Here is a 25,980-nt window from a genome sequence, read left to right as displayed (position 1 = left end):
GCAGTCTCTCAACAGTAGAGTATTTGTTTCCAAATATTACAAGCTTGCTTTGTATATTATGCTCCTATAGGGGTCTGTTAGAAGCTATGTAGGGCATCCCAAATTACACAGACATTTCAAGCACCATTAGACCTGCTGGTTCATAAGGACTAAACGGCAGAGCTTTGCTCTGAGGCTTGGACCAGCTGCAGTGCTTCTCTTATACTCTTGGCCTCATTCAAACCAAGTAGCTTCATGGGTTCTCTCAGCAAATAGTTTCCAAATGTGGGATGTCTCCAAAACCCAAAGGGACCCACAATGCCATGTGCCTCCTTCTTAGAAATACTCTGCATATTCCCTCACATTCCAGATCACTAGTTTCCCAGGAATTTCACCAAAGTGACTGGCCTTGAATCCTCTTTGGATTTTTTTCCTACTCTCAAATCACATATTTCCTACCAGGACTTCTAGAGTGCCTGTACTGCCTATTTACTAGGTCCTACCGTGATGAGGTCGTGACGGAATCAAGTCAGCATGTTTTTTTGTCTGTTTTTGAGATGGTAAAATAATCAAGATCCTACATAATAAAGGTAGCTACAGTGAAGATAAGTTTTATAATGTCCATTTTAGACAAGAAAAAAAAATGAGTTGGAATATAATTAAGTTCCTTGAACGTCTGTCTGTCCCCTGATGTTTTTCTCTTGATCTTTGTGACATGAGCATCTAGATGGAGAAGAGATTTTCAGCTTGTGACACAAAGGAATGTAGGTCTGGGTGAGATAGATGGGATGGGTACTAAGGGCACTGGTAATGCTCAGAAGTCTCTGTTTGTGCTTGGCCTATCTCCTTATTTAAGTAGCCTACAGGGCTCTTCCAGGCACTTAGACTTGCCATGACTATTCCATCTCTACTAGGTACAGAGCTGGGGGAGCGGGAAAGAGTGGGGCATAAATAATATGGTCTAAGGTCGATCTTGATAGCTGAGATACAGAAACACTATCTTCTTCCTTGATGCCAATGGCTTCAAAGATACATTTTCACAATGGCTTTAACTACTTAAACAAACTGAAACTTGTCTAGTCTGATTCCAAATGTTGGTGCAACTGAATGAATTTACTTACAACTATAATGAATTCCATCTTGCTCAAAACATTAGAGACTACTGCACCTCCATCACCAAAATCATCCTAGTTATTAATTTAGTCCATCTCTACATTTGATTTATCAATTTCTCTGAATCTTATGCTCAACAATATATGTCATTGGATAAATTCTGCATATCCTTGCTTCCTGGAAGAGTAGGATCAGGAACATCACTGTTCACTACTTTATCAAATATCAACACCTGTTCTTTGCACCAGTGTTTTGTAGTTTCCTATTCTTTGATTATTTCTTATCACCTCCTTGGTTTTATGTGTATAATACATCCCTCAACTGTTTATTAGCTTAAACTTGAGAACTGTTAACATATATTCTTAGCTTATTTAATCTGGTAACATAGTCCACAGCAGTCAGAGACAGTAGTGCCTTTTAATCACAATGTGAATCCCAGTTCTGCCTCTCAGAAACTAAGTGATTTGGGCAGATTACTTCAGCTTTCTGAGCTCTATTCTTTTGTAAAATGGAATAACAACTTCTCACAACATAATTCCAAGGGTCAAATTAAATAATTTAAAAACACTTGCAAACCGTTATGAACTAATCCTGTGTGACTTCACAGTGACCATGAAGTATCAAGAATGTCTTGTATTGAACACCAAAATTCTATTTCTTGGCTTGTGTACTACTTTGTGTAAGATTATATAAATGTTTGTCATCTAAGTTCCATCTAGACAGTGATCTTTTTTATTAAAAAAAAAGAGTTATTTATTTATTTGAGAGACAGAGAAAGAGAGCATGCTTGGGCTTGCAGGGGTGGACGGGACAGGAAGGGAGGGACAGAAGGAGAGGGAGAGAAGCAGACTCCCTGTTGAGCATGGAGTCCAATGAGAGGCTCGATCTCAAGACCCTGAGATCATGACTTGAGCTGAAATCAAGGGTCAGGTGTTTAACTACACAAGCTCCCCAGATGCCCCTAGACTGAGAGCTTTTTAAAAGCTGGTCCTATACTTTATTCTTCTCTGTATCACTGTGCCAAATATAGTTCCTATCACGTAAGTGATGGGATAAACTGGTAACAGAAGTTGTTCATTCTATTTCTTTCCTTTTTTTTTTTTTTTTTTTGTTCATTCTATTTCTATCAGCCAAGAGATTTAGTATCTAATGGACTCTAACTGGAACTGGTGCCACCCCTCCAGAGTGGGAAAGGAGAGCCATTTACAACTGCAATAATTGTACTTATTTTTTTTAAAAGTCAAATCCTAAATAAATAAACAAATAAATAAATAAATAAAATAAAAATTTAAAATCCAAAAAGGAGTTAAATCTTTATGGTAAAAAATCTTATTTGTTCATATTGTTATTAAGTCGTGGGCAAGGTCATATAATGCCCAAATGCTAATAAAAGAAATACACTTTACTAATTTGAGATAATACTGTGCTGTCTATGAAAAAAATATTCTTACCTTGCTTCTTAGGGAAAATTACTTTGGCAATCAAGCACAGCACCTGCTGGAGGGCAGACTAAACAAAAATTAAAGGATTTTACTTTTCCCCCATACATGGAGCAAAAGGCCATCTCCTCCATCTCCAGACTGGATACAGTCCAAGCCTGAAGCCCTCAAGACACAGGAAGGAATGGTAATGGAGGTGAGCATGGAAACTCCAGTCTAAGAGGGAAGGAATAGAGAAAAAGATGAGAAACTTAGAAAAGTTGACTATAAAGTATCAAGGAAAGAGAAGTCATTCAAGAAAGAAGGAGGCTTTTTGAAGGCCTGATTACGTGAAGGTTCCTTCTGTGGTACTAGAGAAAAAGAAAGTAAGACGGTCTTCACTTCTGTTTTTTCTTTACAGTTCTGGTGTTTTGAGACCTAGAAGACTCTTCATTAGTGAACTTGAGAAATCTCTACAATAATCAGATACGCACTTGTGCTGGAAGGAGATTGCCTGACAATGGATTATAAAGTGGAGCTATGTCTGTTTATGAAGCAGAGGTACAGGGACACCATCAGAGAAGATCCCAGGCAGTGAAAACCTTCTTCTAATGAGAGGAAGAAATAGATTTTGATGCTCTACAAGTTGGTACATGAATAAAAGAAAGAATAGAGAATCCATGAGGAACGAATGACCTGTTCAGCTTTCAATTTTCCTTACTTGCCTCTGTCTGTGTCATCCTGCTTCTGGCTATTTTGTGTGCCATGGGTGGTTCCTAAACATTTGGATATTACAGAATAGTAAAATATCAAGAACTATTTTGTAGGCTGATATGCACGTGCCATCATTTTTTCCAAGTTAGTAGATTTTCAAAGTATCATCTACTATGATATCATTTTACAAAAGAAAAGCTATTTTAACCCTCCAAAATCCTCTAATCTCAGACTTTTAAAATTGAAGAATTTGAACTTTTTTGAAAATAAAATTCTTTACACTATTATTACTTCTCTTATTTTGCTCAGACAGGTTTCAACTTAGTTATGAACTGGAGTTTGTGAACCACTTCCCTAGACTTTAGACCAGAGCCAAGACAGTTCTCTACATGAAGAAACCTTTCATCTCTCAGATACACAAACCCATTAACACTATTATAATACTAGTATAGTGCATAATGAGGTTTGCTCATAGGAATTTGCCTATATTTGCCCATTTTGACCTACAAAAATATTTCATACTGTTCAAATAAATATCATGATCTTTTTGTCTGCACTTGACCATTTTATAATGTCGAATAAATGTTAGAACTATTACAAATGTATTCACAGCAATTCTGTGGCATTACATATTTTCTGAGGAAAGTGTTTAATAATTCTTCACAAATGAACTAGTGTTTTGGTTTTTTTTTTTTTTTTTGAAGGGGGTGGATTTTTAAAGTGCTACTTACCATATTCTGCACAGTTACTGGAAGACTTTATAAGGGCAAAAAAAAAAGAAATGTTAAATCTTTTAAATATCAAATATTTAATCACTAAATCTTCACTTATGTCCATTACAACAAATCAGGCTTTCTCTAAATTAACTAAAGATTATCAGGTACATACCACAATGTTTAGTACATAATAAACTTTCTAAAACCACTAAAGGTTAGTTAGTATCTTAAGGATTATTTGGGGAGGGGGGGAATCCCTGGGTCGCTCAGTGGTTGAGCATCTGCCTTGGGCCCAAGGTGTGATCCTGGAGGCCCGGAATCGAGTCCCACGTCGGGCTCCCTGCCATGGAGGAAGCCTGCTTCTCTCTCTGCCTGTGTCTCTGCCCCCCCCCCCCCCGCCTCTCTGTCTCTCATGAGTAAATAAGTAAAACCTTAAAAAAAAAAAAACTGGAAGTGTTCCCTGTTTTAGAGTATTGGGAAGGAAGTACACCTTCTCTTTACCTTCTCTCATTTCTTTCCCTGGTGGTAACCTATCTGATTGGTGGGACTGAGAAGACCATCTTGTGTGTGTAGAGCCCAGGGTATTCTTGATTGTCTTTCTTTTGGGGCCAGATCTGCCCAAAAGTTTTGGGTCCTCTCTCCTCCAGGAACATGTGATCTCTGTACAGAGTGCTCATTTCATGAGGCCTTGCCCCTGGGGGTCAGGGGCATAGAATTCTAGATGCTTTCTGCTACTGGAAGGAAATCTCAACTATAAGGAGGAAGGATAGGAAGTTAGCCCACTTTGGTCTTCTGTCCAGATGTATGTGATCCTAATTCAGATGTAGATTTAACTCTACATTAGCATTCACTCCTAAAGCCCTTATTATTTAATGAGTCTTGAGTATGAACTCAGTAATAAGAGGGCTCTCAATTGGACAGATATAAGATCTTTTCATCCACTCTACGTTAAAGGATTTCAGGTATTCTTTACTTTTATTGCAATATGGCCCTGAAAATTATGTCATAAAGTGGATTGCCATCAAGCAAACTATAAAAAACCATAGTGTGAGTAGGGGTTGCGAGCCACGGGGCACACTAGAGCCAAGTACAACGCATCGAAGGTCAAAACGGATTCTCATCTCCAAAGTTGAAGTTACCTGCACAGTAGCAAGCAGAACAGATAGAAATTTCCAGGCTTCTCCCCACAGAGGCCTTCTCTGACAAACATTTCAAAGCAATAATTATAGAAGCTGGGCTCTGGTCAATTAAAATTACATTTCAAATATTATAATGGGTATGATGTTCTCCACACAATGATTATACTAGGATCAATGTATTATTAGCATATAAATATATAATTCTAAGTCATGCTGTATGTAAATAATTAATTTTATAGCCTCAAAATCTGACCTAAAACTAATATGCAAACTGTAATACACATCAAATACTTGATTTAAATTAATTTTGCTCGAAACCAGTAATTCAGAAAGATGTAAGTGAAATGGTTTGGCTAGCCCAGGGCTCTCAAAGTGGTTGCACATGTAAGTCGAAACTGAGTTTTTTTCTCTCAAAAAATTTCAATACAGCTGGCAGAGAAATTCATTCTACTGCCCTTGGATATGAACTCAAAGCACTAAACCAGGTGCTCAGTGAAGGTTTGTTGTTGCTGCTAATGATAGGGCTTCTCTGAGTGGAAAGCATTTTAAAAGTCAGGGATGACCCTACATGCCTCTCCCTCCCCCCTTTCTGCTGCCGTATTTTATCTTACAAGGTCCTTCACACCAGGCCCTCAGAACCAGTAGCACCACCAGGAAAGATGGGGCATTGATTCTCATTTGCCCTCCGCCTACTTGACATTTGTTACCAAAGATCAGATGCCATGAGCAATTACCAGTTCATTAGCATGCTGGATTATTTAGGATAGGGCAACTGCCATAAAAGAGATCTAAATAAATAAAGTTTTACCATAGAAGTAAATATTTTTTTTCTTCTGTTCTATTCTAACTGTAAAAATATAGGACTCCAACCATTGAAGCTAAAACACTAGAACTTGCAGTACAGTTCTGAGAAAAGTATGACATCGATCTCTCAGATTTAAAGTTTAGACATTTTTTAAAAAGACTTCTAGTTCTTGCTCATGTAACAGCAGTTGAGGCCGTAGCAGTCAGTAGCTCATCTTCCCTACAGACTGGGTCACCGAAAGACCCAAGCTCCTTCGTGGCTTGGCCAAGTCGTAGGGCCTACGTATGTCTGCATCTGATGATCAGAAGGAGGAAGGCAATGGAGAGGCCTGTGCAGAAAGTTTTTGTGTAATAGACTGGAAAGTGGCACATGGCACTTCTGGTCCATTCATTGGCTAAACTTGATCTCATGACCACACTCAACTGCAAAGAAAGCCAGTAGAAATAGTCCAGCTTTATGCCCTGGACAAACAAATCTATTTCAATAAATAGCTGGTAGTCTCTGACACACCCTATCTTCTCAAAAGAAGATTTAAAACAGGAATCATGGGGCAGCCGGGTGGCTCAGCGGTTTGGCACCTGCCTTCAGCCCAAGGTATGATCCTGGAGACCCAGGATCGAGTCCCACGTCAGGCTCCCTGCATGGAGCCTGCTTCTCTCTCTGCCTGTGCCTCTGCTTCACTCTCTCTCTCTCTCTGTGTGTCTCTCATGAATGAATGAATGAATGAATGAATGAATGAATGAATAAATAAATAAATAATCTTTAAAAAAAAAGAAACAGGAATAATGAACTCAGGGGCCTACAATGGACAAATAGAGAATAAAAATGAGCGATAAGGGGCCTGGCTGGTACTGTCCACAACTGAAAAGCATCTCTAGTCCCCATACTCAAATCCAGCAGATTGTTGTTCTGAAAAAATGGTGACAGGATATTGTCAGATTTGATTTTTCAAGAAAAGCCAGAAATCTGGTAGGTTTTTTTTTAAGGTGAATTCTTCCATTATTAAAATGTTAGCAACTATTCAATGTCTTCAAAAATAATCTACAGGCCACACAAATGTTTCTGTATGTCTAATTGTCCCCAAAATACATAAGTTGAAAACTACTTAAAAAATTTATTTCCGTTGCCTTCATGGATGTATCTTGCAAGAAGTTGTTGTGGCCAAGTTCAAAAAGGGTGTTGCCTGTGTTCTCCTCTAGGATTTTGATGGAATCTTGTCTCACATTTAGATCTTTCATCCAATTTGAGTTTATCTCTGTGACTGATGTAAGAAATGGTCTAGTTTCATTCTTCTGCAAGTGGCTGTCCAATTTTCCCAGAACCATTTTTTGAAGAGACTGTCCTTTTTCCAGGGACAGTCTTTCCTGCTTTGTCAAAGATGAGTTGACCATAGAGTTGATTATCCAACTTCTGGATTCTCTATTCTGTTCCATTGATCTCTCTGTCTGTTTTTGTGCCAGTACCACACTGTCTTGATGACCACAGCTTTGTAGTACAACCTAAAATCCAGCATTTTGATGCCCCAGGCTCTGATTTTCTCTTTTAATATTCCCCTGGCTATTCGGGGTCTTTCCTAATTCCATACAAATCTTAAGATGGTTTATTCCAACTCTGTTGGCAAATTGAACTCTAATTAAAAAAAAAAATAACCAGGTTCTAAAAACAAACTAATTTCTAAAAAAAAAATACACCATAGTACTATGATGCATGCTTGCCTAGGCTAAAGTTTGAAAAAGAACAAATACATTTCAGAACAGAGGAATGGGTATTAGGTTATTAATGAGTTAACCACGCGCTACATGAGTAGCACAACCTAATGTAAAGCAACCAATAGCAGAGACTAACTATACTTTTAAAAGTCCTATAAATAAGGAAAGGAATCATGAGTAGACAATAATACTTCTTAGTTTATTAATTACTTGGAAATTATGATTTGTTTAATCATTTAACAAATTATTTCTATATGTACCAGATATTGTTAGCTGCTGCAGAGAAAATAAGAACAACCCAGATTAAACTCTTCCCTTGAGGAATTTAAACTTTAATAGAATAACAGTACAGAACAAAATGTAATCTGAGGTCAAAAGAGAAAGAACCATAAGTGAGTTGTGGCCATAAAGGTCAGATGGGGAACAGATTCTGTCCAGATAAGGACGATCAGAAACGGCTTCATGGAAAGAGTGGCTTGTGAAGACACGTGAAGATAAGATGTGGTTACGTAGCAACGGGAGGTAGGGGCCCCATGTAAAGCGGGAGCATTAGCAAAGACATGAAACTGGGAAAAGGAAAGGGAATGTGGGACGGTGCTGGGTTGGCTAGAAACTGGGATACCTGAAGGCAACTAAGGAAAGACTATACAAGTTCAATGATTTATTCTTTCAGTGATTAGTAACATCCTTGAAGCTCATCAACGGGAATGTTTCCCGCTCGACAGGATAAATCTTCCGTAATAAAACTGATGCCAATGGTTTATAGAAAATAGGTAAAATGCTACTGATCTAAATTTCAGTGACTTCAAAAGAGTGATTTTACAATTGCTACTTGTTTTCCAGTCTAATTATATATGGTATTCTTCTGATGTACTCATGATATATCCTGCAACAACTCCAAGTGTTTCACGAACTTCTTGTACCAGAAATCTGCAATAAGTCAGAACCTGAGATTTCTGGTTCCAAGCTGCTTTTATTGTATCAGTCACCTCCTGTTCAGATTTCCAATAGGTTACATTTGCATGGTTCCATCTGTCTAATTTATGATCTCTTCTTAAGGCCATATTGTTTCAGTGACATTTGGGCACCGTCCAAATTGTGGCTTCCATATATCTCCAGTTGGTAGGAATTACCTCTGTAGGCAATTTCTCATAGTAAGTAGTCTCAAAGATATTCCTGTTCATTTTAAAGAAACATTTTGATATTTCTTGTCCCGGACTTATAATTTATATTTGTTTTTGCAGGTCAGATAAATCCGTAAATCTGTTCCTAAGCCAATTTAACAGTATTGGCCAAAGACATCACAACATCTTCTACTGGAGTTAGAAATATCCTGATGTTTGACAAGTAGCAGGAAGCAGTAACTTTTTAACTGACGTTGAAGCAGAATAGATTCTCCAGGTGTGTAATATTTCCCGTTAGCCATTCTGAAACCACTCCACTCAGCAAGATAACTAGCTCCATGTTGATAGTCTTCAATTTCCATCTCTCATCAAATCTTGTCAAACCCACAGGCAACACCACTATTGCTCCCCTCTGTTATTAAGATGTTTCTATTTAGAACAGTTATAAGCATAGTTTCCTTTATATTACTAGTTTTAGGGAATAAAATGTATGGTTTATTGGGCAAGATTTTTTTAAATCAGTTTTTATAGTTCCAAACCAGTATATTTATTGTCATTATTATTTTTTTTTACCATTTTCAATTTGAGCTTGATATTGTCAGTGTTGTTGCTATTAGTTGTTATTACAAATACTATTATTTATTATAGTGGTATATATTATCTGATGATTTAATATCTGAATCTGAATCTCCTGATATATAATACTGCATTCTACTTGCAGCATCATCCTGCTAAACTAAGTCAAAATAAATATTCCTTCTATGAATTTTTTAACTTATAAATATAAACTAATCAAAAAAGCTTCTGGATCAAGTCAGTGAGGCAAATTTATCAAAGCAAGGGCACAAACATTTCAATTAATGGTGCTTGACATCATGCAAATTGCTCATTTTCTGAAATGTATGTTTCAAATGGTCTTCAAAAACCTATTTGATACTTTTCATTTACATATTTGGCACTGAAAGCCCCCAGACTTATCTCTCAAAAGCATCTTTTGTTTTTTTCCTTCAAAAGGAAAGCAATGGGGCCTTTCTCCCTGCAACAACTGGAATATGTATCTTGAAGCTTCCTTTGACAAAACGGAATGTGGAGGGAAGTTAAAACACAGTTCTAAGTACTCCCTTGTATTTGTTTGGCTTTCTTGCATAGGCCCAGAAGTCATGATTGCTGGTTAATATGAATACACAAACTTTAATAATAGTTTAACATTTTACACATTTGGGCACAGTTCAATAGCTATCTGAAGTTTGGGGCAGCTATGAAGTCTAAAATTTTCATTTTTTAAAAGAGAAAAAATGCTTGTCTACATCCACCCCTCACGGCAGCATGCTATCGTCCTAGTTTTATAGGAAACATGTTGGCATTTAGTCTTTATTTTGCATGTGTAGAATTTATAGTGTGTATTTATGTAGGATAATATTTACAGAAATTTTATAATTTTGTTCTCACTGGTCATAGAGTTGCTAGACTGTAGTTTGAAGCATTTGTTTCGTAGCTATTTATTTCATCTTCTGCTTGCCTGTGTTTAGCACACATTCCTATATAAACACCACTGAGGGACCTGAATTGATGAGACTTCCTGGTATTAGGGTTCCAGGCACAATGTATATTTGCCGAACTGTATTTATAAAATCAAGTCTCAAAAGTACCTCCTTCTCATATTTTTTGAGCCAATATACAATATAGTAGAATTGTTGTAAGTGGAAACCTTCCATGTTTGGTACTTTTGAAAGAACTATAAATATAAGCAATCCAATTTAGCAATGATAAATGCTGCCTTCCAAATTCCAATCATATCTGTCCTTAGTTATAGCAATTTCCAATAAAAAAAAAAACCTTTTGGTGATGCTCAGACACATATCATTTTTAAGACCTAGAAATAAAGACCTGGACTAAGGCCAGTCACTTGAATTGTGGGGATATCCATTCCAAGAATATCTTTTATTGTTATCACCGTTCACTTGTCGCCATGATGTATGGGACTGCCCGAGCTTCCTTACCACTGGAAAAAAAACTTTTTATTTTCCATTATTTATCTTGTTCTTCTTGTATGCTTTCTGCCTCTCTGTAAGGTATTATTCAACTTGTTCTTTTAAATAAATCCACAAGAACCCTAGTATCAAAATACCAAAATGACCATTTTGGTTTTGCTACTATCATTTCCTCTGAGTGAAAAGTAACTCTTTTGAAAGTAAAGTTTTCAAAGTTCCTTTATATACCATGAAATAAATGGGATAGGACAGGAAACTTTCAAACAAGTTAATGAACACTTTTCATTTAATGACTCAATCTCAATTGCTGTATCTTTTTCATTCTAAGATGACATTGGCTGTACATGCATCATAAATTTCATAACAGCTCTTTGGGAAAAGCATACCACTACATTAATGAACACAATTGGTTTTAACTAACTGAGGGCCGCATATGTTTACTCATATAAATACATATCACTCATATTTTGAATATCTTGGTGTGGTAGACACAGAGAAGAACTGCCCAGAAGGACCTGCTGCCAAGATATGGGGAGGGTGGTCAGCAGACAGCCTCCAAGCTGTCAACTCCTTGGGGATCTGCCTCAACGTCAGAGAGTCACTCCACCTGAGATCACACCCTTCTAAGTGTGCGAGTATAAAAGACCAGCAATTTTGGCCAAACCCGGGCCACTCTGGCAGGCAAAGCTCTTTTGGTTTCCCAGGTGAGATATGAAACTGACCCCTGGACACAAAGAGCAAGGAGAGACCAAAAAGAGGCAGGCCATGCCAGGTTGGTAGATGCCAGGTTTAAAATACAAGGGGACTTACATGGACCTTGTCTCCAGTAGTTATCAGATGAATAGGTCTGCCCCACCTACCAAGAATCCTAAGAGTTTATATGGAGTCTTTCACTGAGTTCAGTCATGCATCTAGTCCAGATGGTCTCAACAACACATTGCTCTCTCAAGGCTGTTCTCAAAATGGCCCTGGCTATGGATACCATGGGTAGAACATACATTCCAAGGACAGAAAAGGGTGTGAGGAGCTTCCAGTTGCCTGGGAGCTAACTTAAAAGTCAACTGGTGGTCACATCCTCTCAATGACCTCCTCCCAACACCCCTCCCATCATGACCAGCTCTTGAAATCAATCTTATCTACAATGTGACCTGAGCAGTCAGCAAGTCACCGGCATGGGAGCACCTCCTTTGATCCCTATCTCGCTACACTGAAAACAGATAACACAGCAATAATACAGACACATGCAAGAGAAAACACAGATTAAGATAATGATTTTCTTTTTTTAAAAAAAGATTTATTTATTTATTCATGAGAGACACAGAAGAGAGGGAGAGAGGCAGAGACACAGTTAGAGGGAGAAGCAGGCTCCTCGCAGGGAGCCTGACGCAGGTCTCAATCCTGGATCCCAGGATCACGACCTGAGCCGAAGACAGGCGCACAACCACTGAGCCACCCAGGCGTCCCAAGATAATGATTTCCAACATAAGTAAAACCTATTTCCACCAAGAGCCCCATAATGTGAACCACTGACTTATTAAGTCCCATTGGCTGGGGATCAGATCATTCAGGGCATTTGTGTGTATTCTCATGTGATTTAACAAAGATGATACATAAGCAGACTCATCAAGCATGAACACACAACATTCTGTTTGGATAATGGCACACGTGCCTCCTCCTGAGGCATTAATAATGTCCAAGGCCATCCTATCTTGGAAGACAGCTTTCTCTCATTAGACACATTTCGGTGTTCAGTAAAGACACGCTTTGCTAGCTATCAGTTAAGGCTTGTTGGGTAAAATTAGTGAGGGTTTCTATGTGTGCTATAATACCCTCCAGGCTGATGGAGGGGTCAAAGATGGTGGCCAAATGATTGTATCAGTAGAAAATAGAATGTTCCCATAAGGCCTTAAGGAGGAGGAGTTAGGCAATTTTTGTTACCATAGGGCAGGCTCAGGGGAACCCCAGGCTGCAGCAGCTCAACCACAGGTGGAAGCCATAGCCAAAGATTTGTGCTACGCAACCACTGGGATACCCAATAAACACCTGGGCAGTATGGATAGTCAGTGCCAAGCCAGCCTCTACCTTGTAATGTGATAGAATGAACTACAGTTCCAATGAGATCTATCCTGTAATTATGGCATGATTGAGTTGGTTCTATCTGGAGTGGTTTTTCTGTTCCTAACATAGAAGTATCTAGGTTCTCAAATGTCCATAACCTGGAGTGAGCCACATGAACCCTTTGCAAATTGGAGGATGGTTACCCATGGCTATAATGGTGGCATTTTGGGGGACCCCTCTGGTGAGCAGTTTGATGGGCTGCCTACATAATTTGATTGACAAAAAAGAAATCCATGCCCAATATTATCAATAAAGTGTGCCATAGGCCAGGTTTCTGGATCAGTATCGGTAGGACTGGATACACTAAGGGTACTGGTTCTACCTTGTTCTTCCTTAATGCACTGCGTTATGGTCTTCCAATCCCCTCCCTGGCAGAGCAGTAGCTAATTAGAGCAAAGAGAAATATGACCTTATAGTGGACAAACCTGCTGGACACAACTTTAATGAAAGGTCAAAGCTCACATAACCAATAATGAGACAAGTTAACATTTTGTGCCTTTTGATCTTAAGCACAGAGAAGGATACAAGATCATTTATGTGGTATTCTTGCAAAATATATATATAAATTACTTAAATCTGATCATAAGAAAATATCACATAAACTCAAACTGAAAGACATTCTTCAAAACAACTGCTCTGTACTCTTCAAAAATGTCAGTTATGACAAAAATTGGCCAAGAGTTCTAGGCCAAAGAAAACTGAAGAGATGGGACATTAAGTTGTGTAAGTTCCTTATAGATTTTGGATATGAATCTTTTATCAGATATATGGTTTACAGATATTGTCTACCATTTCTTAGTTTGCCTTTCTGTTTTGTTGATTATTTCCTTTCTTATGCAGAAGATTTTAACCTCATCTGTCTGTGTTTGCTTTTGTTGCCTGCGATTTTCATCTCCTACCCAGGAAATCGTTGCTGCAAACGTCCAAGAGCTTTTCTAGCAGTTTGAGTTTTAGGTCCTACATTTAAGTCTTTATTTAATTCATCAGGTGGATTTTTGTGAGTGGTGTAAGATAAGGTCCAATTTCATTTTTCTGCATGTGGATATCCAATTTTTTCAACACCATTTATTCAAGAGACTATTCTTTCCCTACAGTGTATTCTTGGCACTCTTGTCAAAGATCAGTTAGCCTTATATGTATATTTGGGGCTGTTATTCTGTTCTATGTTTTTATGTCAGTACCATACTCTTTTGATTACTGCAGCTTTGTAATATATTTTGAAATCAAGAAGTATGATAACCCAATTAAAAAATGGCCAAAGAAACTGAATGGACATTTCTCCAAATAAGTCATACAACTAGCCAAGAAAAATATAAAAATGTGCTCAATATCACTAATCACTAGGGAAATGTAAGTCAAAGCACAGTAAGATATCACCCACACTTGTTGGAATAGCTATTATCCAAAAAAAAAGATTAAAATATTGGCAAGGATATAGAAAAGAGGGAACCATTATATGCTGTACAATGTACAACTTAACTTTGTATATTACACTGTACATTTAAATTGTACAGTCATCATGGAAAACATTATGGATGCTCCTCAAAAAACCACAAATAGAACTACCATGTGATCTAGCAATTTCACTTTTGGGTGCATATCCAAAGGAATTGAAATCAGGGTCTCAAAGAGATATCTGCCCTCCCATGTTCATTGCAGCTTTCTTTATAATAGCAAACACATCGAAGCAACCTAGATGTCCATCAATGGATGAATGGGAAAAAAATGTGGCATGTGCATACAATGGAATATTATTTGGCTTTTAAAAAGATGGAAAAGAAAGAAAGAAAGAAAGAAAGAAAGAAAGAAAGAAAGAAAGAAAGGAAGGAAGGAAGGAAGGAAGGAAGGAAGGAAGGAAGGAAGGAAGGAAGGAAAGAAAGAAAGAAGAAAGAAAGAAAGAAAGAAAGAAAGAAAGAAAGAGAAAAAGAAAGAAAGAAATCAATCAATCCTGCCATTCGCAACAACATGATAAACTTGGAAGACATTATACCAGTTGAAATAATCCAGACACCGAAAACCAATACATGATACCACTTACATGATGAGTAAATTGTCAACTCATGAAAAAAAGAGAGTGAAATCATGGTTACCAGGATTCTCTCTTTCTGAGAGAAGAGGAAAACAGAAATATTAGTCAAAGAGTACAAAGTTTTGGTTATACGAGGTGAATAAATCCTAAATATCTAGTATATAAAACAGTGCCTATAGATAGCAAGGCAGTATTTTGTACTTAAAAATTTCCTAAGACAGTAGATCTTATAAGTGTTCTCATCACAATAATATTTTTTAAAGATTTTATTTATTTATTCATGAGAGACACAGAGAGAGAGGCAGAGACACAGGCAGAGGGAGAAGCAGGCTCCATGCAGAGATCCGGTCGTGGGACTCGATCCCAGAACCCCGGTATCACGCCCTGAGCCAAAAGCAGACGCTCGACCACTGAGCCACCCAGGCATCCCACATGACAATAATATTGATGATGATGATGAAGATGATGATGATGATAATAATAATTAATAATTAATAATTAATAATTAATAATAGGGTAGAAGGAAATTTTTGGAGGTAATAGGTTTGTGGCATAGCTTGTGGTGATAACGAGGGGTATATACTCCTCTCCAAACTCAGCAAGTTGTATAAAACAATACTTAAACTATGTACAGCTTTTGCATGTCAAAAAAATAGTAATGAAATGTGAAACCAAAAAAGAAGAGAGAGAAGCATGACAGCTAATTGCACTGCATGACCATGGATTGGAACACAGGTTGGAGAGGAAAAAATGCTATTAAAAAAATCTTTAAAAAAAAATCTTTAGGAAAATTGGAAGAACTTGAATATGGCTTGGATAATAATATTGTATTACTATTAAATTTTCTGGTTTTGATCATTTTACTTTGTTGGTATGCAACAAACCACCCTAAAACTTAATAGCTTAAGGCCAGAAATATTTATTCCTTCTCATGGTTCTGTAGGTTGGCTGTGTAACTCTTACAGCCCGAGCTGCTTCTGCTGGAGCTGTATGGTTTAGATAGCCTCACTCATTAATGACACTTGGCTTGATGTCAGCCAAGATGACAGCTGCATGTGTCTGATCCTCCAGCAGCCTAGCCCAGGCTTGTTCTCATGGTGGCAGAAAGGTTCCCGGCACCAAGAGAGGGCGAGCCCCAAAGCATAAGCACTTTTCAAGCTTCTGCCTACATTAATGTTTAATGTCCTGTGTCCAAGGCAAGTCACATGGCTAAGCCCAGATTTGAGGAGTGAAGAAATAGACTCTCCCTCTTGATGGAAGAAACATCAAAGCCACATCACGGAAGGACATGCATCCAGGTATAAGAGGAGTATTTGGCCATTTTGCAATCCATAATACTATAATTAAGAATGTCCCCATTCAAATATAAAAAATAGTGAAAGTGAATAAAGGGGAAAGGAGAAAAATAAGTGGGAAATACCAGAAAGGGAGACAGAACATGAAAGACTCCTAACTCTGGGAAACGAACTAGGGGTGGTGGAAGGGGAGGTGGGCGGGGGGTGGGGGTGACTGGGTGACGGGCACTGAGGGGGGCACTTGATGGGATGAGCACTGTGTGTTATTCTATATGTTGACAAATTGAACACCAATAAAAAATAAATTTATAAAAAAAAAAAAGAATGTCCCCATTCTCAGAAAGTACACACTAAAGTACGGAAGGATAAAGGTGCATAAGGCCTTCAACTTACAAAGAGTTCAGGAAAAAAAACAATATATGTACATGTGTGTGGAGAGAGAGAGAGGCAAATGCTAAATCTACATGATGGGTATAAAGGATATGTGGGTGTTTTTTGTACTACTCTTATACCTCTTTAAGTTTATGATTACTTCATAATAAAAAAATTTTTTTTAAATCTCATTGAAGTATTGGATCACCAGTTTGGTCCCAGGGTTATAGGATCCCTATAGCAAAACAAGAGCACATACAGGAACAATGTGGGTAGGTTGAGAAGTAGATCCTTTTATTTACTTATTTTGTTAAGTAGGCTCCACACCCAGCATGGGGCCCAGCAGGGGACTCAACATGAGGCTTGAACTCACAACCTACGATCAAGAGTAGGTTGACCTAAGCTGCGATCAAGAGTCAGATGCTTAACCCAGCCAGAACTAGGTCCCTAAGGGAGAATGCTGGAGAGACCACTGCAAGGATAGCCTATGTTCTAGGTTTTAGGTACTAGCACATTGAGTTAAACTCATATTTGCATCTTTTTCCTTATAAGAATTCTATATCACAGGAAGTTGGGCCATCTCTCTTTAATGTCAGTCAGAACCTTTACTTAGAAAGCTGGTGAGCACCTAACTGATAATCCTTCATGCCCATTAACAGGTCACACCAACCTCTTCTTGCTTTGTTGCAGTTTCAGGTCTATCTGGCTACAAAGTCAAACCATTTCCACCTCGCCTTATTCCTCCCACTTCTGCAGCACCAGAAGAATGATTAGAAATAGCATTAGGGCCTTTAAACGAGTATTTCTGATTATTAATGCCTGGACATGTTATTTAACTATTTATTGAGTATTATAAAGGCAATAGAAGCAGTAGTTAAAATAACTCATTTTGCAATGAACTATTCAGAGCTAGTCAGGAGCTTAAATTTAAAAATAAAAATTTTAAATGCAATACAAAAATAAAAGATAACATCCCAATAGAACCTCAGTGTGTTTTTGAAGTTGATTACTAATCTTATTTCACTGAGGCAGTAGAACCTTCTGGAGAATTTGTTGTTACACATAAAAGAGATCTGCAGCTGAATATGCTTGAAAAATGTTAGGTAAGACTAACATTAAACAGGGTCTGGTAATAAGCTAATGTACACTGCTCATTGTTAAGCTGCAGCTATCCCCTGCAGCCTCCAGCAAGTGTACCTAACAATGGAATTGTTTTCCATGAAGTGTCTTATGGGACTGGTATTATTAGGACATTGAAGAAAACTTCGGCCATGAGTGGCCATGGTATTGCCTCGTACTCCGGGTCACCTTCTCTTTTCATTTTCTGGACTTATAACCTTTGACCTGCTCCCACCACCCACTCTTGTTGGTGTCCTTCCTGTGAATATCAGTCAATATCATAGTTTCACACCCCTGAATCTAAACCGGAACACAATAATTGCCTAATTCTATCTGTAGAGTCAGTGTAATGCTGTCTCTTAGAGTCGGGCCGACCTGAAGCCTGGCTCCACCCCTTCCCAAGTGTGTCACCTTAAGTCTCAGTCCCCCTGTATTTAAGATGAGAACATCCAAATACATGCTGTATAGGGTTGCTGGGAAATTCATTGAGATGAAACTTAGAAAAAGCTTAGCATTGCATCTGCCGTGTAGTAAGTATGTTTAATAAATGTTAGCTTCCATGAAGTGTTCTCAGTCTTCATGTCTGCAATCACAGGGAAGTCAATACATTACTTCAATGGAACCAGATATTTCTGGTCTGATTGCTACTTAATAGATGTATGAAACACCAAAATACAGGCAATGTGGCTATCTATGTCTGACAGAGATATTCCTCCCTCTATCAGTACCTTTCCTGGATAACACTAATAGGCCTTAGCCCTGCCCAGTGGCAGAGATATGCTATGTCTTTCCCAACCCCTTTCTCCACTGAATGTCCAGAGTCCTCTTGTGGTTTAATAATATGAATGGGTGTTACTGGGAAGGATCCTCACAAATAGCTGAAGAGTGACCATGAGAAGACTCGAGGTTCATGCAGGATATCACTCCAATTCATCTGATGATTCTGAATATGGGCATCTTAAGGTCTTGTGTATTCAATGACTAGAAAATTGGTGAACAAGTTTTCAGGCATGAGCAGGGTGACAATATGGCTCAGACAAAGATAGGACAGTCAGTAGGGGAGACCTTGAAAGACATAAGCCATATAACTCTTAGTCACTAGGGATACCATCTCTTCTGGGGAGCTATCCCAAGGCAGTGGATCTGTGCTGCATCTCTGGTTCCACTCGGCTCTGGGACATGAGAGATCTGTCTCTCTCGTGGGTCCTTCTCTCAGACCATCCACATGGCAACTTCTGGGCATCAAAACAAACATGAGAGCACTCCCAGAATCAAGGCCTGGCCATCTGGACTGTCACACCAGTTTCTACCCCTTGTCTCGTTTTGTCCTACCAAGCTCCCCTAACCTGAGATTCTTTTGGACTTATTATCCAAAAGAATTGGACTTTATGCAAACTAAGAAAAGGCCCTCTCCTCATCATACCCTCCTGCCATCCATCAGAAAACTAATGTTTTAAATCTAAGTTAGAAAGAACACCCCCTTGCATTTGCACAAGCAGAACTAACATGTTTGTAAGTAGGGCCCCGGGTCTCGTCTCCTCTTCTTTAATCCCTTGGGCCAAACAAAACTAGACCCACCCTTTTCTTCTTGAACACTTGGATAAGGGATGCCTTCTCTGAATTCTAACCTTCCCTTTGAAGGGGATCTATCTTTGGTGGTTTTTAAGGTGAAAAGGGGTCTGGGGGCAAAACAAACACAAGTTAACTTATATCGAAGAATTCAGATAATATGCACTCTGAAAAGTGCTGTAAACCCTGCTAAAAAATTCTGCCACTGTTATGATGGAAGAGGTTCTATTGACCTCCCTGCCAGCTTTAGGGAAAAATAACAACTTCTTAGTTGAGTGTTATCTGGAGGATTCTTTCCCATTACTCAGAAGCTCTTAGGATGGATTTAGCTTTCTGTGCATCTATATAGCATTCTGTCTCCCATTATCAAAAGTTATTCTCTTGCCTTCTCCAAGTTTAGCTATTTAGCTATTTATTCAAGGGAAAGAAACAGAAATTATAGCAACAGGCATGTATATACGATGATTTACATTTTAGAGCATTTACATATAAAATGTCTACTACATGCAAACAGGATCAGTGATTCTGAGTGGTCTCCAAACCAGCAGCATCAGTATCTCTTGAAAACTTCTCACAAGTGCAAATTATTGGATCCCACCCCAACCCTTCTGAATCAGAAGCTTTGGGGAGGAGGCCACACATTCCATGTTTGAAGACTCACTCTAGGTGATCCTGATGCTTGCCAAAATTTGAGAACCACTACTTTAGATACCAGAGTGATGAGAGCCACATCAGAGATTAAAAAGAATTGTTTCACTCTACCAACAAATGAGATTTAATAATAGCCACCTGTTCTCACACTGGTTAGTCATGGGGATAGATTTGGCCTCCTGCAGTTTCTTTCTCTAACTTCTCCACATGTGCCCTAGTTGGTGCTTGAAGACTGTTTCCAATTTTGACACAAGGTCAAGAATGTTGTCCCAAAAACCTGTTCACAGAACCACGGATCCATTTCTTACTGCTCCTGTCACTGAAATTGAACTCTGATATTCATATTCTTTGTATTTGTTTCAGGATTCCCGACTTCAAGAACTCTAGCCCAAAAAAAAAAAAAAGAACTCTAGCCTTTGTAAGTCTCAATATTGAATCACACTCTGGGAAAGATCGCCTTAAACACCGTATTCCATTTTGAATTGGACTGGAGTCTACTGCTCTACTTGGACTAAATGTTCCAGTTGACTAGTTCCTGCCTTCATCCCATATCTTTCCCTAGTTAGTGCTATTTCTCTCTATTCTACACAGCAGAAATTGCCAACTTACCACATCGTCTAAAGCTGGTGCATCATTGTGACTTGTCTGCTTTTTCTTATGTACTAAAATCCATCTGTTCCAAAACCAAATGATTCCACTAAAGCAGTGGTTGTTAATAATCATTGCTGTAGACTGAATGGTGTGTCCCCAAATTCATATACTTTTTTTTTTTAATGAATCCTAGCCTTTTTTTTTTTATTTTTATTTATTTATGATAGTTACAGAGAGAGAGAGAGAGGCAGAGACACAGGCAGAGGGAGAAGCAGGCTCCATGCACCGGGAGCCTGATGTGGGATTCGATCCCGGGTCTCCAGGATCACGCCCTGGGCCAAAGGCAGGCGCCAAACCGCTGCGCCACCCAGGGATCCCCCCAAATTCATATACTGAAGCCCTAAATCCTAATGTGACTGTATGTAGAGGTAAGCTTTTAAGGAAGCAATTAAACTTAAGCAAGAACATAAGGATGGAGCTCTAATCCAATAGGACTAGTGTCATTATAAAAAGAGGAAGAGACACCTGACACCTCTTTCTGTCACACAGAGGAAAGACTATGAGAGGATATAGTGAGAAGACAGCCATATCCAAGCCAGAAAAGAGGCCTCGCCAGAAACCAACTGTGATGACACCTTGGTTTTGGATTTCTAGCCTCCAAAACTGTGAGAAAATAAATTTCTGTTAGTTAATACAACCAGTCTGTGGTATTTTGTTATGGCAGTCCAAGCAAACTAATACAATCATCTGGTGGAGGGCTTAAAAAAAAAAGTACCCCAAGAGAAGGATTCAATTTGTCTGAAGTGTGGTCCTTGCATTAATACATTTTGGAAGCTTCTCAGATTATTCCATGTGCAGTCAAGGTTGAAAATGACTGGGACTGTCCCTAGTTTATAAAATTGAACCCCTGCACCTATTTTTTTAAAAGCCTGTCGCATTGGCATCATTTGAGAGGATATCTTTACATTTAGATAAATCTGTTATCCTATTTCAAGGAATCTCCAAATAGATAAGGAAGACATGGTTATAGATTGCCAGCTTGAGCAACAGAATGTAAAGTGAGCTAGAAATTAAAATAACGTTAGAACAAATCAGTCCAAGATTTTTAATATAATAACATTAACGATCTCTTATTTTTCTGTTGAAGGTAACTTTTAAAGAAAGAAGCTAAATTAGCAAAGAAACCCTTAAAAAACCCATAAACAAGACAAGGTCCTAACCTTACAACATAAGATTTAAGAAACATTCTCTAAATCTGGATTAAATTAAAAGAAGTTGCCGGTAATCTACATAATTTACCTTCTCAAGAGACTAGCTAGATGTAAGCATGGTTAGAAGCAAGTGGAAATTTTTCTGGGGAAAAAAATATATATATACCATTAATATCTCCACATTGAAAGGCAGGTAGATTGGACAGGGCTCAGTTTCAGAAAAATAAAATCCACTCTGGTCCGTTGAAGCAAAACAGGATTTGATAAAGGAAATTATGTGCTTACAAAAGTGTTGGAAGGCCAGAAGAAACAGGATTGAATCAGAACAGCCCTCAAAGCCATACTGCCTCTGCTACAATCAAGAAAGCTGCTTCTGCAGGAACCTGCTGAATCAGGGAGCCTCATTCTAAATTAGGAAGTTTTAGCAGATGACCCGAAAATCATACAACCTCCACCATCTTCTGTATAAGCAAAATGGCTGACCCACATCTTACCTTTCTCTCCATGTGACTTGATTGCTAATCACCATATCACAAAAATGCTTCTGACTGATGTAATCTAAATCATGTCCAGAGCTCTAGCTACAAGGAAACCTGGGAAATGCACTGTTTCTTTTTTGAACGTTTGGTTCCAGAAGACTGGAATATTTGTTTATAAAGCTATTTTCCATCTATTTAGCATCCACATATAAGCTACTTTCCCCACTGGTATTTTCAAACAACAAAACAACCTGCACAAACAACATACCTATCTTCTGCAGTTTTTCAGCCATAGACTAGTTATCATAAGAGGTATGCAGCAGGATTATTAGTGTTCCAGACATGTCCCTCTATTCCCCCCTTGATAATTAGGATCAATTTTGTCAGCCACCACAAGATTAGCTTCCTTTTCCCAAAATGACCACTTAACAGTCTCATCTTCCAATTAAGTTCTTGTATCTCCTGGAAAACTCAATCCTCTCCTAGATACTAAGGGCTCTAAACCAGCAGAGCCTAAAATTTCAGCAACAAGCAGCAAAATTTTATAAGTAGGTCATTCAGAATTACACTGGTGTGATAGTAAGGGATGCCATTCCCAAGTCTCTCACTTTGTTTTCAGACCTGACATATTTCAGAAATGGGCAAAATATGGTGGTCAGTGGTTCAGAGAAAACGCCACATCTGAAGATAGCTGTCCAATCTCATAAGCTGTGACTTCTTAGTTGCTGCCATAACCTACTCATCAATGTTCCATTCTACCAGTTTATAAGGGCAACAGCTTCTAGATAAATATTACCAGTTAATCTCATAATTATGAACTTGACATCTTATTTCTTTGGCTATAGGATTTTTTTCTTTGGTCAGAAAAAGTACTATGTGGGATACTATGAAGAAGCTACTTACTAAGTACTCAGATGTTTGCTGACAAGAACATAGTAAGCAAAGAGGGAAAATCCAAATCAAGTTCATTAATCCATTCCGGGAGAGAAAATTACTGCCCTCGACATAATAGAACAGTTTAATACAACCTATCTACCGCTAAGCCACTTAGGCATTATCTAGTTCCTGGCAGTTCGGACATGGCTACATGTCAACTGTGATGAAGGAAAATTCATATTATTGAGCTGAGGTAGAATCTTCACCTGTGTCACCACACTTTATTACTCCAATCCAGTGTCAAGCAAACACTGGAATGGCTGGAGAAAGATTTCCTCTCCTCTACTGAATGAACACCGTGGTCACTTGATTTTGATGACCGCATCTTCAAAGTGGGACCTCCTGGAAAGCAGTCATAAGGAACACATGACTTAGCCTCCGGGTCCGTCCAAAAGATCTACCTACCCTTCTCTTCCTCAACCTTCCTTGCCACCAATCCATCAATATTATATTTTCTAACCCATTAGCCATTGCCCATGAGTCAAAATATATATATACCTTCAACTACTTTTCATTCTAATCAAGGTAGACCACTAGACATATCACTGTGTGTTCCATGCACTGGGAGGATTTCCGTCCTCTCCTGTCTTTCAGCAACATCTCTGAGCAAAGCTGTGATGCTTCAACAGTCAGTCCACTCATGGCTCCCGTCGACTCTCATAAAGAGCTATCTATAAGCAGACTGTGGAGTTTTTCCCTATCCTACGCTATATGGAACTTTCCATGTGGTCCTGGGGGCAGATGGAGGGAAAAAAAGAGTGCAGCAGGACTTGTACTCATAGCATATACAGCTTATATGCTATAAGCCTTTAGCATATATCATGCTTCCACTTGACAGTGGAGTGGTGCTGGACATGCCCTAACTTATGACTCAGCAAATCAGACACCACTCAGTTCATGAGCAGCAGTCCAGTTTGCATCCTGTAGTTATATACCCATTCTCCACTATAGTCTAATAGCACACCAAGAGCTGCTTCTCAAAAGGAGAATAGTTACTTGCCACACAAAGCATGTGTAAATTCTGCTAGTTTTTGAAAAAAAAATACACACACACACATATATATATTTCTATACTTAATAATTGGAAAAATAACCACAATGTACGTACATTAATCCATCAAAAATACTCCGAGATGGATGTGGACTAAAACTCTATTTATTTATTTATTTGTTTGTTTGTTTGCTTGTTTGTGTATGAGAGAGCTTACAGGCACAAGCAGGGGGAGGGGCAGAGGGAGAAGGAGAGAGAAAATCTCAAGCAGACTCCACACTGAGCACAGAGCCCGATGCAGGGCTTGATCTCACAACCCTGAGATCATGACCTGAGCTGAAAACAAGAGACAGATGTTTAAACAACTGAGCCACGCAGGTACCCCATCCATTTATTTATCACTAGAACCCATAAGCCCCCATATGACCAATAGATCATAATAGTAACCAGAACCCCAGGGATTAATGCTATCTCAGAACCAGTATCAATAATCACTGAAAGATCCAATATCTTCCTTTACCCCAAACATCATTATCTTGTTATCAGCAATGGGAGGGAGATGTACAGTCCCTACTTGGAGTGTTTTAGCAGTCTTCTTTCAGGATATTAACCACTGGTTGACTGAAAATTTAATGGTGGCCTGGGATGAAAAAAGTAAAGATTACAGAAATCATTTGTAATAAAAAAGGGGAATCAAAAGTCTCAGGGAGTCTCTTTCACTCAAGAGGCCCTGGGTCTAGGTACTGACTCAGGTCTGGGAATTTGCAGAAAGGCCATGATTATTATGGTATCTCAGGCCAGGCCTCTATTCGCAGACCTTGGGTTTTTAGTTAGCTGCCCATCTATTTCATTCCTAGGGCTCCAAGATCAAGAAGTCCCCACTAAAAGTTTTTGCCATCAAACCACTCCTGCCTTCTGAGATAACTGGGCTCAGCCTGTCTGACATAGTCACACATTTGGTTTCTGCTACACAAAACTTTATTCTTCCACTGAAGTTGGGATTCCGTCTCGATGGCAACATGTTCTGTCTTTTCTTTCAACCTATAGAAGAGATGCAGTCGTGGCTGTCCCTCGTCAATGTATTTGTCAGTGATCTGGGTACTCTTTTTAAAAAAAAATATTTTTTTTTAGATTTTATTTATTTATTCATGAGAGACACAGAGAGAGGCAGAGACACAGGCAGAGGGAGAAGCAGGCTCCATGCAGGGAGCCCGAGATGGGACTCGATCCCAGGTCTCCGGGATCATGCCCTGGGCTGAAGGCAGTGCTAAACCACTGAGCCACCCAGACTTCCCCTGTTTTAGGGTTTTAATGCAAAGCAAGATTAGCACCATCAGACAAGGGAGGAACTATTCCTGCTGTCAAGGGAGTCTTGGTGACGTTCGAGAGTACAAACTATGCAAACTTATCCAAGTCCTTCTAAGTGACAATATTACAACGATGGGGTCCAACTTTTTCTAAAGCAATGTTTTCAATTTTGTGAAAAATAAATGAACCATACTATAAATTCAATCTACTTTATAATTCAACAACCTGCAGCATTGGACTTTCCATATGATTTCCATCTAAATTAGTCTTGAGGCTACAAAAGATGAGAGATTCTTTAGACAGTTATAAAAATTCCTTAATTCTCACATTGTTACTAGAGCTAAGAATTTAAAATAGTGAGCCTATCCCTTTCTTTCTTTTAACTCATCAGCACAAGTTAGAGGGAAAAAACTAATCCTAAATCCTTTTTTTTTTCATGTCCCCCATAGTGGTCTACCAAAGTAGTCACCCTCTCTTCCAAACCGTTGCCTTTAATAGGTGGATTATTTCAGATGATCACAAATTTCAGTATCACAAATGATAATTTAGTAACTGTACTCTCTGTGCCGTAGTTGCCTCTTAATATAATCAAGTCCTATTTCT

General features: G+C 38.7%; 2 long non-coding RNA genes across 2 annotated transcripts in view; both read left to right on the top strand.

The window, feature by feature from the left end:
• The window catches only part of LOC144323433 (uncharacterized), a 121,606-nt gene that overhangs the window by 90,243 nt on the left and 5,383 nt on the right, over nt 1-25,980 (top strand). The window lies entirely within an intron of this gene.
• On the top strand, nt 2,562-2,964 carry LOC144322959 (uncharacterized). The gene is made up of 2 exons (XR_013388535.1): nt 2,562-2,727; nt 2,932-2,964. It is a non-coding gene; the product is annotated as an uncharacterized LOC144322959 (long non-coding RNA).

The sequence above is a fragment of the Canis aureus genome, chromosome 11 (assembly GCF_053574225.1).
Source record: "Canis aureus isolate CA01 chromosome 11, VMU_Caureus_v.1.0, whole genome shotgun sequence".
Classification (NCBI taxonomy): domain Eukaryota; kingdom Metazoa; phylum Chordata; class Mammalia; order Carnivora; family Canidae; genus Canis; species Canis aureus.
This window is presented reverse-complemented; position numbering and strand designations above follow the sequence as displayed.